Here is a 15,620-nt window from a genome sequence, read left to right on the forward strand (position 1 = left end):
CTTTGTTCAAATTATCGATCGGTTCATTTCATTGTGCTCTTACCAACAAGTGCTACAGGTCCATAAGACAAAAATTAGTTGAGTTGTAGTGTTTACCCTGTAAAGGTGCGTATTTGAATACAGTTTAAACTGATTTCCTCCCATCCTCCCCATTTTACCCCTCTTCAAAAAAAAAAAAAAGCCTCAAAGTAAACAACTGTGACGTAGTAACCGCCAGGGGCCCATAGATTTCTTATTCATAATCTCTGTAGGAGTAATATTTCTCAGTACCTTTATGACATGTTTTTGTGAGTCGGCAGGCTTCTCTGATGAGCTTGAGAATGTGGAAAAAATAACACTACCAGATTTTTAGTTTTCTCACCAGCGAGAAGTAGCTAAATTTTCTGTTAATTTCGGTTTTATTTTGTTTGGGAGTGAATCAATCGCTTAGTAGCCCTATTCTACCTGATTTGGAATAGCATTCAAAATTTGTCATTTGATTGTCTTAATGCAGTTTGTTCGTCGGTACAGTTTCTAGTTTTAAAGCTTCAGTTTTCTGCGTTCATCTGTACAAAACTAAAAATCAAGAAATAAAAGCATACCACAGATGTCTTCAGATTGTTTTTTAGCCTTTTTGGCCTGTCTTTGAGTCTCATTTACATAAAAAAGGCATGCCTTTCTTGACCTGGTAGATGTCTATCAGCTGTTGTGTCTGTACCTAGAAAATCAAGTGCCGCATTAAGAATTTGTACCCTTTTTTTTTTATTTAACTTTCTAGGTTCCTTTGACCAGTTCTTTAACTGATAGAAAATTATGAAGCACTTTGATTTAGTTCACATTACTCAAAGGAGATTTTTGTTTTTAATCATCGACTTTGCATATGAATGTCTTCTCTAGGTGCTGACTATAACATAAAGATTAGTTACACATAGTTGATCTTCATGAAACTGACAGTTCAGACACACTGATATCTGCAGTACAGGTTAGATGTCAAGTCTTGTAAGAGTTACACCCAGTGCTATAGGGGTTAGACAAGGAAGGGATTATGTCTAGTTGGAGAATCAGAAAAAGCAAGGAAAATTACGTTTGAGATGGGCCTTAAAGGACAGACTGAATTTAGACAGCCAGAGATGAACAAGAAAGGATTCTGATAAAGGGGTTATCGTGAGCCCAGAGGAGGAAAAGCCCAGATTAGTTACAGTGGACTTGAGGGACTGGGGAGAGAGAAAGCTGAAAAGGTAGGCTGGGGTCTGTTTTCAAGGAATTTCAGGAAGAGGGGATAGATTTTATGAGGCAGCAATGGCTTTGCTTTGGAAGATTCCTTCCCTCAATATGTGAGATGGTTGGCCATGGAGAGACACTGAAGACTGTGAGACCACTTAGCGGGCCCCTTATGTGGAGAGACGGAATTGAAGCCTCTGATGCTAGAACTTAGAGAAGGTGAGGCAAAAGAAAGGGAGCAAAAATGTGAGGGAGAAAAGGTCATGGAAATGTATTTATCAAGTGTCAGGAAAAGTATTTCATGAGCCATTGAACCGTTAGCATATTAGAAAGCACACTTGTCAGGGAATATAAGCATCATTATATTTTGCCCCTTTGCTGTTCAGTTTCTGTATCTCTAAGCACTGAATGTTTTCTACTCCCTTGATCATAGTATAAGGACACAAAAGCTCAGTCCTAGGATCTACACAAACTTGGAAACCTTTTTCACACCAGGGGATAGAATTTACTTACGTTCTTTCTAACCCACTGGAACAGCCAGCTAGCTAGTCCTGAGCCTGAAGAAAGATCAGATAGTACTCTCAACATGAACCTCTGGTAGTATGTGCAAGGAACTCAAGGAACCTCCATACCCAGAGTTCGCTATGTGGGTGAGCACTTTCTCCCCAGCCTTTGTGGTAGACCACTGGGAGAAGAACACTGGCTCTGGAATCAGACCTGGATGCCAGTTAATAGCTATGTGGTCCTGGGCAACATATTAAACTCATCTGAGCTTCAGTGTCCTCATCTTAAAGTGGTTATAGTATTACCTCCTTAAAACTGTTGTAAAGATTAAATTAGTTTAACTAAAAACACACCAAATGTGCTCAGCATTTGTTGTGCACTTTATTAAAACAATGGATATGTAGACAGATTTTTTTTTATGGGGGAGGGGAATAAGATGGATGGTACAGAAAGAAATATCATTGGACTAGCATCAGGAAACCTGGAAATTAGAACTAGCTTTGGTTATATTAACAGCTGAATGACCTTGGGTCACCCTCTTCCTAATTATAGATCTCAATTTCTTTGTGGAGATAAAGGGATCTGGTAATCTCCAAACTCTTTTGTACAGCTGTAGCATTCTGTGATGGTATGAAAGGATTTTTTCATTACTTCCAGTCTGTTTAAAATCAGCTTACTTTAACTTTACAGGCAAGATTGAAAGATTAGTTAGCAATTATTAAGGGATGGTAATATGAGACTGCCAAATGATATTACATTTATATGTGGTCCCCCTACCTCACCTTTTGAAACTTGATTCTCACAGGTTGTGAGAGATCCCATTTTTCTAACTTTTTTTGTGTGTGTGGTGAGGAAGATTGCCCCTGAGCACATCTGATGCCAGTCTTCCTCTTTGTTTTTTAAATTTTTTCTCCCCAAAGCCCCAGCACATAGTTATATATCCTAGTTGTAGGTCATTCTAGTTCTTCTATGTGGGATGCCACCACAGCATGGCTTGATGAGTGGTGCCTAGGTCCACACCCAGGCTCCCAACCAGTGAAGCCTAGGCCGCCAAAGCCGGGGGTGCAACTTAAACCGCTCGGCCACAGGGCCCAGCCCCTCTGAGTTTTCTTAATTTGTGTACAGTAGTCCCCTTTTATCTGCGTGGGGATACGTTTCAAGACTCCCAGTGGATGCCTGAAACCTCAGATAGTACCGAACCCTATATATACTGTGTTTTTTCCTATATGTACATACCTATGATAAAGTCGAATATACATTAGGCACAGTAAGAGATTAACAATAATTTCTCCTTGACAAATCCGAATTACCAGCATCACTACTCTTGAACCTTGGGGCCGTTAAGTAAAATAAGGGTTACTTGAGCACGTAGCCATTCATCTATTTTTTAATTTGGCTTTTAGATTATTTCTAATATTTCGTTATCATAAGTAATGTTACAGTGTAATTATAGTGCTACAGTGGACATCATTTACATATACTTTTTCTTTCTTAGTTTTTCCTTAGGATAAAATATCCAAGAGGAGTATTTCTGAGTCAAAGGCTATGAATATTTTTATGACCATTGATATGAATTGCCAAATTGCTTTCCAAAAGAATATTAATATTTTACAATGCCATCAGCAATGTATGAGTTCTGTCTTTATCACAGTGTAGCCAGAATTGGGGGTTTTAATTCTTTATACTTTCCTAGTAAGTGTAGTAGGAAATTGTTTCCTTTTGCATTATTTTTCTTATTAGCAAGGTTTAATATTTGTCATAATATTCATTGATTATATCTCCAATTATGCAAATAGTCCGAATGTCCTTTTCCATTTATCTCTTGGTTACTTGATAATTTACTTTTGTCTGAGCTCCTTACATAATAAAGAAATTAACCGTAAGTCATATTCGATGCAAATATGTTTCTCAATCTAATTACACTTCTCTTTAGATGTTTTATTTTTGGTTGTGTAGAGAGTTGATAGTCTTAGTGCAGGTGAACTTGTTTGTTTTTTACTTGGCGATTTCTTTTTTACTTCTAAATATAAAGTATTAATTGCTCCAGATATTTGATAGATACTACTTTCTTATATAGAATTGGATGAATTTGGAGACTTTCTTTTTAATTCCATACATCTGTATTTCCTTTTTTACATTAGTAACATTTTTATTTTTGTTTTTCCATAATATAATTACCTGGCATTACTAGTAAAAATGTCAGTCCTCTTTAATTGATCCTCTTCAGTTATATTTAATGGATATCTTTAGAGTCTAAATTACATACCTTAAAAACCACACTCCAGCAATTTTCCCCCTTCTTTCCAGCATCATCTCTTTTCCCTCTCTGCTAGATCTTTCTTGTCAGCATACAAACATGCTATTATTTATCCCATCTTAAGAGAAAACTCTTTCAGCCTACTATACTTTTCATCTTATTACCCCATTTCTCTCCTTCTGTTTAAAGCAGAAACTCATCAGAAGAATAGCCTAAACACGCATTCCCTAATTCCTCTACTTTGGGTCACCTGTGAACCCGTACCGTTTAGGTTTGGCTACCAACCACTCTACTAAAATTGCCCTTCTCTAGGTCAGCAGTGGCCTCCATGTGGCCGGATTGTTTAGTCCTCATCTGACTTATCAACAGCTTTTGATAAATTGCTCTCCTTGAAGTACTTTCTTCACTTGGTTTCCAAGAAACCTTGCTTTTTTTGTTTTCCTCATAACTCAACTGGCCACTCCCTTCTCAGTCTTCCCTTGCCACATTCCTCCACATGTCCTGACTTAAAGTTGGCATATCCAAGGGCTTGGTTCTTAGATCTTTTATCTTTTCTATCTACACTCCTAGGAGGACTCTTGTTAATTTACATCTCCAACCCAGACCTCTCTGCTGAACTCACGATCCTATATATTTTCAACTGCCTGCTTAGCTCTACTTGGAAACGTCTGAAAGTCATCTTGAACTTAAGATACCGACACTGAGCTCCTGAATTTCCTTCTGAGTCTGGCTCCTCTGGCAGCCTGCCCCAGCTCAGTTAATGACAACTCAATCCTTCCAGTAGCTCACGCCAAAAACCTTGGGATCATCCTTGATTCCTCTTTTTCTTTTGTTCCCTGCATTGAATCTTACAGCAATCTTGTTCACTCTACCTTCAAGATATATCCAGAATCCACCCACTTCTCACAACCTTTATTTCCATTACCTAGTCCAAGCTAGCATCATATCTTAAATGTGTTGTTATAATAGCATCCTGCTTCTACCACGTGTGTGTGTGTGTGTGTGTTGGTTAAGATTATGATAGAATTAATCATAAATATCTTGAGTCATTTTTAAATCCTTGTGGAAGTTTGAAGGCAGTCATAATTTATGTTATATTTTCCTTCCCTTAAATATGCTTTCAACATTTTTAAATGGTTTTAAAATCTCAATGATGGGTAAAATTTTTTCTTTCAAATAGGTTAAGGTAGATTTTATCTTTATTTACCAGTTTTGATGAGATCCATCATGTGAATAGCTTAGAGGTTCATGAGTTGTGTCTAAGGATACTTACTGAAATTGCTGTTAGATGATGAGAAATAAGGTAAAGAGGAGCAATGATGTTTTCAAGGAAATTGAAAAAGTTAAAATCTTAAAAATATAATTTGTTGTGAATGCCCTACAAGAGGTCATCTTTTCTGTCTTCCTTTGTTAAGACAGAAAACACATGCTAAACTATTGGGTCTTGTTTTCTTTGCATGGGCCAGAACTTCCAACAAGATTCCATTATTAGCCTTCTTTTCAGAAACAATTTGCTTTTGTCCGCTTTTTGTTACTGCTGCTATATTAACTATTTCTTTTTCTGCTGGCTTTTTGAACCCTTTTAGGATGGAGATTTTTATATTCTCTACTTTCAGTATAGATTTAAATGTTCAAATAAATCGTATATTACAATAATAATGGCATAAATGGGTAATTTAAGTATCAAAATAAGTATGAGATTACTATTTTGATCATCACATGGAAAAAAATTACTGCTGAGTCTCTGTTAGCAGAACATGAGCTTATTTTTGTCATTGATTATTCATTTGCACTAAACGACTCCTTTCATACATTTTTTTGAGATTGAATGAAAAGATAAAAATTATTCTATTATAAATGTCTTCATGTTTACAAAACTCTGCTAAGGGTTTAAGCATATATATCCCTATTACTGAAGTAAATTTACCAACTTCAGTCATGTTAAATTTATCGAGGCCACTATGACCGAAAATCAGGCAAGATGGCATACTCAGTGAGATACTGTGGACAGAGAAAATAGTAGCAGTTGGGATGGAATTATTGAACAGTAGCTAAAGATTATTTTATGTAAAGAGCAGGCTAGCTAATATTAGAATATTATACTGCCATTCATAATGATATTCAAAATACTTTTAATTTCATTTAAAGATCCTTTAAATATGTCAGAGTTTCTTAGCCTAGCACTGTTGACATTTTGGCCTGGATAATTCTTTCTTGTGGGGGGCTGTCCTGTGCATTGTAGGTGTTTAGCAGCATCCCTGACCTCTATTCACAAGATGCCTGTATCACCTCCCAGTTATGACAGCCAAAGATGTCTCCAGATATTGCCATTTGTCACCTAGTGGAGAGCATTGCCACTAGTGGAGAATCACTGTGTTAAGTGAAAAGGGAAGAAAAATATGTATGGGAAGGAATGAGCCTAGAAGCTGTGTTGTTTAGGATGGTAGCCACCAGTCACATGTGTCTATTTAAATGTAGATTAATTAAATTAAAAATTAACTTGCTCAATCACACTACCCACATTTCAAGGGTTCAATAGCCACTGGAGCTTAGTGGCCACCTTATTGGACAGCACAGAAACAGAACATGTCCATCGTTGCAGAAAGTTCTCTCGAAGTGATCCCTTACAAGATACAGTCTGCTCAGCATCCACATCTAAAAATGGCTTTGTTATTTACTATTTGCTGCTTCTATATGCTTAATGGGAGGAATTATTGGAAATTCATGTGTCTCAGGAGATATCTGTGTAAAATACTGTTGCTGATCAAGCTGTCATAGTTTTTTTCCCTATTTCAAAATTAGTTTCTGTTTCAGTATTTACAGAGAATTTCCCAAAATTGATGAAAATCACTGATACAGTACACTTTGAAAAGAATTTTTATAATCACACATTCTGTACATCAGCTATGTTCCTTATTTCCTAAATTTATAAGTGAAATGTGATTACAAGTTATGGTTTTCCCTTTCCTAGAAGTTGTTAGAATATTAGAATTTGAATACAGATCCAAAGGTTACTAATATGTTGCTTTCCTTCCTAGTAAGAGTATCATTAACTCTGCAAAAGCAGAGCTAGTGAGGAAATCATGAAAGCCAAAGTCAAAGGAAAAATCTAAACATAATAGGTTTGTACGGGCAAGTAATTCAATAATTTCAAGATGTATTCAAATATATTATTGCTGAGAACATTAATATTTTCAAATGATAATATGTCCGTTTTAGAAAAGAATTATTCTCATCCATAAATAAAACCAAGCATTCTACTGTGGAAAATTTCCTTAATTTCATGTCACATTTTTAAGAAACGTATTAGTTTGCTGAGGGTGCTATAACCAAGTACCACAAGAATGGGTGGCTTACACAGTGATTTACTGTCTCACAGCTCTGAAGGCTAGAAGTCCAAGATGAAGGTGTCAGCAGGGTTGGTTCCTTCTGAGGGCTGTGAGGAAGAATCTGTACCATGTCTTTCTCCCAGCTTCCAGTGGTTTTCTGGCCATCTTCGCGTTCCTTGGCTTGTAAATGTGTTACCCTGATCTCTGCCTTCATCTTCTCATGGCATTCTCCCTTTGTGCATGTCTCTGTGTCCAAATTTCCCATTTTTATAAGGACAGAGTCATACTGGATTAGGGCCCTCCCTAATTACTTCATTTTAACCAGATTACCTCTGTAAAGACCCTATCTCCAAATAAGGTCACATTCTGAGGTAGTGGGAGTTAGGTCTCCAACATATCTTTTTTGGAGGGACACAAGTCAATCCATAACAATCTCTTCTACATATCACGAGGAAAACTAGTATATACCAAGGAATAGTTTTAGGGATTGGATTGGAAAAGGAGAAAAAAGTCTAACAAAATAGCTGTCTCAATATAATTTGAGTTGTCACATGGAGGAGTGGGTGCTGATTTTTCTATCTTATTGTGAAATGCAAGGCTAGAGCAATAGGTAGATGTTATGGGGAAGACAATTTTATTCAATATATAAGGGAAAACTTCCTAACACCTAGAGTTGTTCAACATTGAGACTGACTACCTCATGAGAACAGTGTGTTCTCCATCACTGGAGGCATTAAAGGGGAGAGAAGAACCCTAGTTGAAGATCTTGGCTATATTATTTGTATGCTCCCTATAGAGAATCATAGATAAATTACTTTGAAGTATTTTGTATTTAATAAAACTACTTAGATATTTAAATAAATGAAAACATTAACTTTGTATTACATCAATATCAGCAAAATTAATAAATGGCATTGTTTGGCATTAAACAGCATGAATATATACAGCACTGAATAAATTATATGCTAAAGATTCTGCTAATGTGACACTTTTTCATCATCAAATTTTAATCACGAATCTTTAGGGCTCCCAAAATTTGGAATGCACTTTCACCAAAACTGTAAAGTAGATAAACTGACTTCTTTTCCTTGCTTACCATTTGAGAAGCCCATAGGAACAAAGAGCAGTAGGCATTCTTGAGTGTTGACCTGAAGAAAGTGCAGATGTGGGAATAGAGAGAATTTGGTGATGTTTGCCTAATGGGTATCATTACTGCTGTGATCAGTTCTTCATAGCTTTGTGCCTGGGTCTTTGTTTTCTGCTGGGGACACCAACCAACCTCAGGATTGCGGAACAAACTTCCCAGCTGTTCATTCAATGTTTGTTTGTTTGCATTGTATTTTTTTTTTCTAGACTGGCACCTGAGCTAACAACTGTTGCCAATTTTTTTTTTCTTTCTGCTTTTTCTCCCCAAATCCTCACAGTACCTAGTTGTATATTTTAGTTGTGGGTCCTTCTAGTTGTGGCACATGGGACGCCGCATCATTGTGGCCTGACGACTAGTGCCATGTCCATGCCCAGGATCCAAACTAGCAAAACCCTGGGCCACCGCAGCAGAGCGTGCAAATTTAACTACTCGGCCACGGGACCAGCCCCTGCATTGTATTTTTTAATCATTAATTTTCATCAATCTTAGTTTTAATTTCTGATTTTCTGAAATATAGGGCCTTTCCATTTTCACTTTGTATATCTGTCAGTTTTGCTAATAGAAATTATAATGATTTTAAGGTGTTTAATGGATCATAAATGGATGGGAAAAAGTATTCTCTAAAGATATACCTCTAGGTCATCATAAGAGAGCCTTGGAAGTGTATACATCTTAACCTGAAAATATTAAGGTGTTAAATAAAACTGTATGAGAAAGGTGGTCTGAAATGTTTGTGTAAAGATATTTTGAAAGGATACCTGGTCTTTTCCTTGACAGGTGAAAATGACAGAAATGCGAATTAAAAATAAACACCCCCCCACACACACACAAACACACATACAAGTTTATGCTCTTTTATTATGATTAAATAATTTTTAGGAACTTCTAAATCCCCTGTCTTGTTGCCCCCCCCCCCCAGGAAGATTAGCCCTGAGCTACTACTGCCAATCCTCCTCTTTTTGCTGAGGAAGACTGGCCCTGAGCTAACATCCATGCCCATCTTCCTCTACTTTATATGTGGGATGCCTGCCACAGCATGGCTTTTTGCCAAGTGGTGCCATGTCCGCACCTGGGATCCAAACCTGCGAACCCTGGGCCGCCGAGAAGCGTAACGTGTGATCTTAACCCATGCGCCGCCGGGCCGGCCCCATGTCTTGTATTATTTTAGGTGATAAATATGATTCAAATATGGCTTTATTTCAATTGGTCTCCTCTAAGTTTAAGAAATAAAATGTACTGTCTTCCAGTAAATCTGTACCCAATTACCTTAAATTTTTGCTGGTGACAAATTCTTGTACTGCTTTAACTAAAGAGAAACCTTGATTACCTTCAATGACTGAGAAATAGAAAGGACATGCTGAAAATTGTATAACCTGTAACCTAAAAATGACACTGCCTGGATGCACTTGAAGTATGTGATGAGAGGAAAAACTGTATAAGGAAGAAAGGCATTCAATTTCTTCCTTTGAAGAATTCAGTTCTGCTCCTGCACTTCAAAGTATGGCATCACTGTCTCTTTTATACTTTCCTCACCTTTTTCTCTAGTTTTACCTTTTTTCCCTTCACTCTGAATAAAGGTGAGGAAACAGTTGTATGGTCTCTGTCATGTGCAGAGATATAATAATTTAAAAGGTCGTCAATATAATAGATAGTTTCCAAGCCAACAGAGAAAAGCAGAGGCTATAAGGATACAGAAGACCAAAATAAAGGGGGCTGGGGATGGAGGACATATGGACAAAAAAAGATGGTGGTAGAAATGGTTTCGAATATATCAGTAATGAAAATAAATGTAAACAGATTACTTTCTCCTGTTAAAATACAGTCTAAACTGGGGGGTGGGGGGGAACTATAAAGAAAGTTATAAAACACGATTGAAAGATAAAAGATAGCCCATGTTAATGGATCAATATTAGTTGATGATTATCAGTTCTTCCCAAATACATCTATAAATTCAGTGGGATTCCAATAGGATTTTTGTTGTTTTTGTTTTCATGGAACCCAATAGACTATCTAAAGTTCATAGGGAAGAGCAAAAGCTCAGGAATCAATAAGACAGCTTTGAAGAACAAGGAAGGAAGACTTGCCCTATTACATATCAAGATTCATTATAATGTTATAGTAATTAAGACAATGTAGTATTGGTGCAGTGATTGACAATATACTTAGTGGAACACAATCAGGAATCCAGAAACTAACCCAGGCATATGTGAAACTCTGATATGACAGAAATACTATTCAAAATCAGTGGAGAAAGATAGATAATTTAATAAATAGTGGTGTTACAACTTGGTTATCTCTTGCAAAAAAGAATGACATTATGTTCTTACTTCACAGCAAACTCAAAAATAAATTATAAATAGATTACCTGCCTAAATATGAAAACTAAAACATTTAAACTTTTAGAAGAAAATGTAGGAGAATATCATTATGATTATGATTTGGTAGGAAAGAACTTTTCAGACTCTACAACAAACCGTAGAGAAAACGGTCGATAAATGTAGCCTCACGTACATCTGACATTCATTCTGCATCAAGCATTATTCTAAGCACTTTCAAACTAATTTGTTTATGTCTCGCAACAGCCCTAATAGTACAGGTACTGCTATTATCCCCATTTTGCCACTGAAAACCCTGAGGCTTACAGTTGCAAAATAACTTGCCCAAGGTGGTTATGTAGCTTACTAAGTGAATGGTAGTCCAGCTCTAGAACCAGACCTTAACCTATATGCTATACCACCTCCCTTTGTTATGACTTACATCTATTATTTTTTACATTTTTTTTAAGATTTTTTAAATTCTTTTCCTTTTTCTCCCCAAAAGCCCCCAGTACATAGTTGTACATTCTTAGTTGTGGGTCCTTCTAGTTGTGGCATATGGGATGCCGCCTCAGCAAGGCCTGATGAGCGGTGCCATGTCCGCGCCCAAGCTTCAAACCAGCAAAACCATGGGCCGCCGCAGCGGAGCGCGCGAACTTAAGCACTCAGCTTTGGGACTGGCCCCTATTTTTCACATATTTAATCAGCTTTATTGAGATAGAATTTACATACAATAATTTCGGTGAGTTTTATCAGATGTATACACTCATGTATCAGCACCCCTATCAAGATCAAGATTCCCTTTACGCTCTCAACAATGGTAGTTGATTGTCCATTTCTACTACATTCACCATCCCTGACAATAATTTCATCTTTGCCAATCCATATGAAAAAATACCTAATTATTTTAAATATCCTTTTCAGGATATATATTTTTTAAAGCTCTATTTAGAAAACTCATATTATTATTTTCTTAGTTCCTCAGTAGTTCAGGAGCAGAGGAGGAGGTGTGATGGGGGAAGCCAGCATTAGAATTGTGGCCCAATGAGGGTCAGAAATGCAGCCAGTTTTGTAACATACATAGCTAACAAAGTATGATAGTCAGAAGATACAAAGAATTCTTTAAAATCAATAAGAAAATAGACAATCTAAAAGAAAAATGGACAAGTGAACAAGGCATCTCCTAGAAGAGGAAATCAATGACAACTAGAAATAGAAGATACACAAAACTCATTAGTTTTTGGGAAAATGTAAATTAAAACCACATTGAAAGTCCATTTCACACCTTCTAGATTGCAAAAATTACAAAGTCTGAAAATACCAAGTGCTGACAAGGATGGGTAGGCAACAAGATCCTTTTTTGTGATGCCAGTAGGAGGATAAGATGCTGCAACTGCTTTGGAAAACAATTTGACCCTAATTTACAGTGTTAATCCTTCATACACCCTATAACCTAGCAAGTCCACAATTAGGTAGAATTTGGCACATGCACCAGGAGACATTTGCAAGACTTTATAGTAAAGTTCTTAAAGCAGAAATCTACCAAGAGTACCAATTTACATGGACAAAAGAATAAGTAAATAAATGTTAGTGTATTTACATAATGGAATATTATACAGTAGTGAAACTGAATGAGATATCTCAAGCATCAACACAGATGAATGTTAGGAAAATTTTAGTGTTTTTTTTAAAAAACAAGCCAGATATGATTGCATGTAATCTGATACCATTTTAAAGGCCCCAGTATAGGTAAAACTAAACAATATGTAATTTAGAGATATATACATATATGGCAAATCTGTTATTCAACAAAGAAAAGAGAACGATAAACACAAAGTTTAGGCTAGGGGTTAGTTCCGGGGAGTACCCTGGCAGAGGAAGGGGCTCTGGTACAAGGAATGGTATGGGAAGTATTCTACTTTGAAGTTGGATGACTGATTCACTTCATTATGCTTCATAACTTAGAAGTATGTGTCATGTATTTTCTTTATATCAACTTTGACATTTAAAAAATGCCTAACACTTGCAGTGAGTCAGGACCAAGAGATCTACAGTAACTAAAGGGACAAGCTAAGACAACAGGGAGCAGATACCAACAGAAAGGAGATGCTGCCCCATCCCAGCCCATATGCTTCTTCCTGGTGTAGAGGCCAGTTTTAGTGCTTAGCCAGGCCCCAGATGGAGGAAGGGAACGGGCTGCACCTGTCATGAAGAGTATGCTAACAGAAGGCCAGAACCTTTCTGAAATCGCCAGGCAGGCTGTCTCTGATCCCTTTTTTTCTCAAAGCTGGTCTGAGTCCAATGAAGAAGGTCCAGTTTCTTATTTATCCAAAGGATTTTTGTGGTTCTAGAAGTAGGTACATGGATGGCCATTTAAGAGCTTTTCTTTTTTTCCACTTATTTTCAGATGGTGGTAGTTCTCTTATCTGTTTGATATGTGGGATATTGCTATAAAAAGTAATTTAGTTTCTAAAAAATGTATAAATTAATGTGCCTTCATTATAGCTACTTCCAGATTAAGACAGGCCTAAGAGATAGCGTTGATGTTGAAATGTAGAATAATATTCTTGACAGCTTCTGCTTTGTGTTCTTAATGATGTTGCTTGTCCATTTTGATAGTTTAGCTGGTCAAAAATATGACATTGCTTGAAATTACCTAATGCCTACCTAAGACTAATTTAACTTTTAGGTTATGTGTTTCAAAGCAGTTACCTGCTATTACAAAGGAGGTTACGTTAGTCCTAGAATCTGGAATGGATTTGAACCCATCAATGGGAGATAACATCTAATATTGACATTTTATACTACTGTGTAGCTCTGATTCCTTGTGTATGCTGAGCATCATTTGTAGAAGAGGAGGAGAATTAAAAATGTTAAATAGAGAGGTGTGTGTTTTCCACGTGGTCAGCATTGCTGTGGGGGTGATCTGGCTAAGACATCTGTCACCCACTGATGGCCAGGATTTATTTGGCCTGTTAGGCTGTCCACTTGTTCCCTTGTCATTCCATGTGCTGTGCTCACTTGGTCAGTAGCAGAGGACACTCAGAGCCTCGCAGCATCTCAGGAACAAGACTGTGAGGCATTAGCTCGTAGACATGCAGATCTATCTATAGAGATTCCCAGTTTGAGAATGCAAAGTAAGTAAATCTACTAGATTTAACTTTAGTCTTTACCCCAGCAGTCTCCCAGAAATACCAACAGGATTGCCAACTTTTTTTAATATGAAAAATGTTAGCCTCTTTGATTGAGGAATTTTGGAGGATTCCATGAGAATGATTTAAGAAGAAGGAAATTAGAAGATGAATCATCAATCAGCTTCTGTAACAAGAGAAGGAGTACTGCCCAGAGCCCAATCATGTACAGGTGGGATAAACGAAGTGGGTTACTATGGAACATTTCTTACTAAAGATGATTAGAAATTCATGAGATAAAATGGAACTTCTGTAATATAAACAAGAAACCTATTTAAAAGGTTTGGAAGCTGGGTTAAAAAAAAAGCCAAAGAAAAGAATGTTAGCCTATAAATGGGCTCTGAAATCAGTGACCGTTTATTCCCTGTATACTCCTAGACGGATTCTTGTCCTCGCCAGACTCTTGTTTTATTATTGTTTTGTCAAAGTCTTATGTTTTGCTAAGTTTTAATCCCTCAAACTAATCCTAAGACTTCCCAATAAACAGACAACATTTCATAACTTTATTCACCTTTGAAAAAGGAGTTTTATATGATGGAATACTTTAAAATTATAGCTTTCAACCGAAAAAGCAGTTCTGTAGCTTTACAAATGTTTAAAATTGATGCTCCTATTTAATTTGAGAAATATGATTGATAGAGTGATAGCTTTCACCTCTTAAAAATCTTAAAATTATTTTCGCTATAACTGAACACATGATAAATTGGGTATCTATTTTCATTGAGGTGCTTTGGATTCTTCATTTAGAACAAGAGCTCACAAAGCACTATTCTGTATTTAAAAGTTTTTAAAATGCCTTTCCCAGAACCCCATTCCCAAAGATTCTGACTGACTTGATCTGGGGTGGGGCCTGAACATGCTTATTTTTGAAAGCTCCCCAAGTGATTGGAATGTGCTGCCAGGTTTGAAAACCATTACACTGCAGGTTTATGAGATGGAAAACTTGGTGATGATTTTTTTTTTTTTTTGAGCAATAGTAGTGTCAAGAAACTATCACAGAATTGAGCTGCCAAGCATTGCTACCATTTTAAAACAAGGAAACGAAAGTTGTAAAATATCCTTAGTTTGGATTTCAGCGATTTGATGATATTAAAACAAGGAAATCTGAGTACCTAGAAAATATCTAAAGCTTAGCAATAAGCAACATTAGTGGCCTATAAAGAAGTAATCTTTCCAGATAAACTTGACTGGTCTTTTTAGATTGAATTACAGGAGTATTAGAGGAGAGGAATGTAGTGGAAAGAATGTCTGGATTTTATTACAACATTCTCTATAGTACTTCATGAAATTCAACTTGGAAATGCACTTCATATTCCTAGCTGGCATTCCCAATGAACAAGTCTAGCAAACAGCGAAACAGCTCATTTGTCGGCTTGGCTGAGTAGCACATTTGCAGCAGTACACATTTATGCTGCCTTAAAAAGACCATTTGTAAACTTTGTCAATATGAGGCTTTATGTTTGCTTTTAGTTAAAGTCATCAAAATCTATCCATGCTTTTAAAGGTTTCCACGGTATTAACATTGTATATTGTGCTATACATCTTTGTTTAAAAAAAAAAAAAACAGGTAATGAAAACATGGAGGGAGCTGGAGCTGGGAGGAAGCCTGGGGCAGATTTTATCTTTCACAGCAGAAAGACAGATGCTGTTTAGAGTTGAAATGCCAGCCTTTCGTAA

General features: G+C 36.7%; 1 protein-coding gene across 2 annotated transcripts in view; it reads left to right on the plus strand.

Moving 5' to 3' along the window:
* Positions 1-15,620, plus strand: part of REEP3 (receptor accessory protein 3) — a 96,109-nt gene that overhangs the window by 1,207 nt on the left and 79,282 nt on the right. The window lies entirely within an intron of this gene.

The sequence above is a fragment of the Equus asinus genome, chromosome 2, assembly GCF_041296235.1.
Source record: "Equus asinus isolate D_3611 breed Donkey chromosome 2, EquAss-T2T_v2, whole genome shotgun sequence".
Classification (NCBI taxonomy): Eukaryota; Metazoa; Chordata; class Mammalia; order Perissodactyla; family Equidae; genus Equus; species Equus asinus.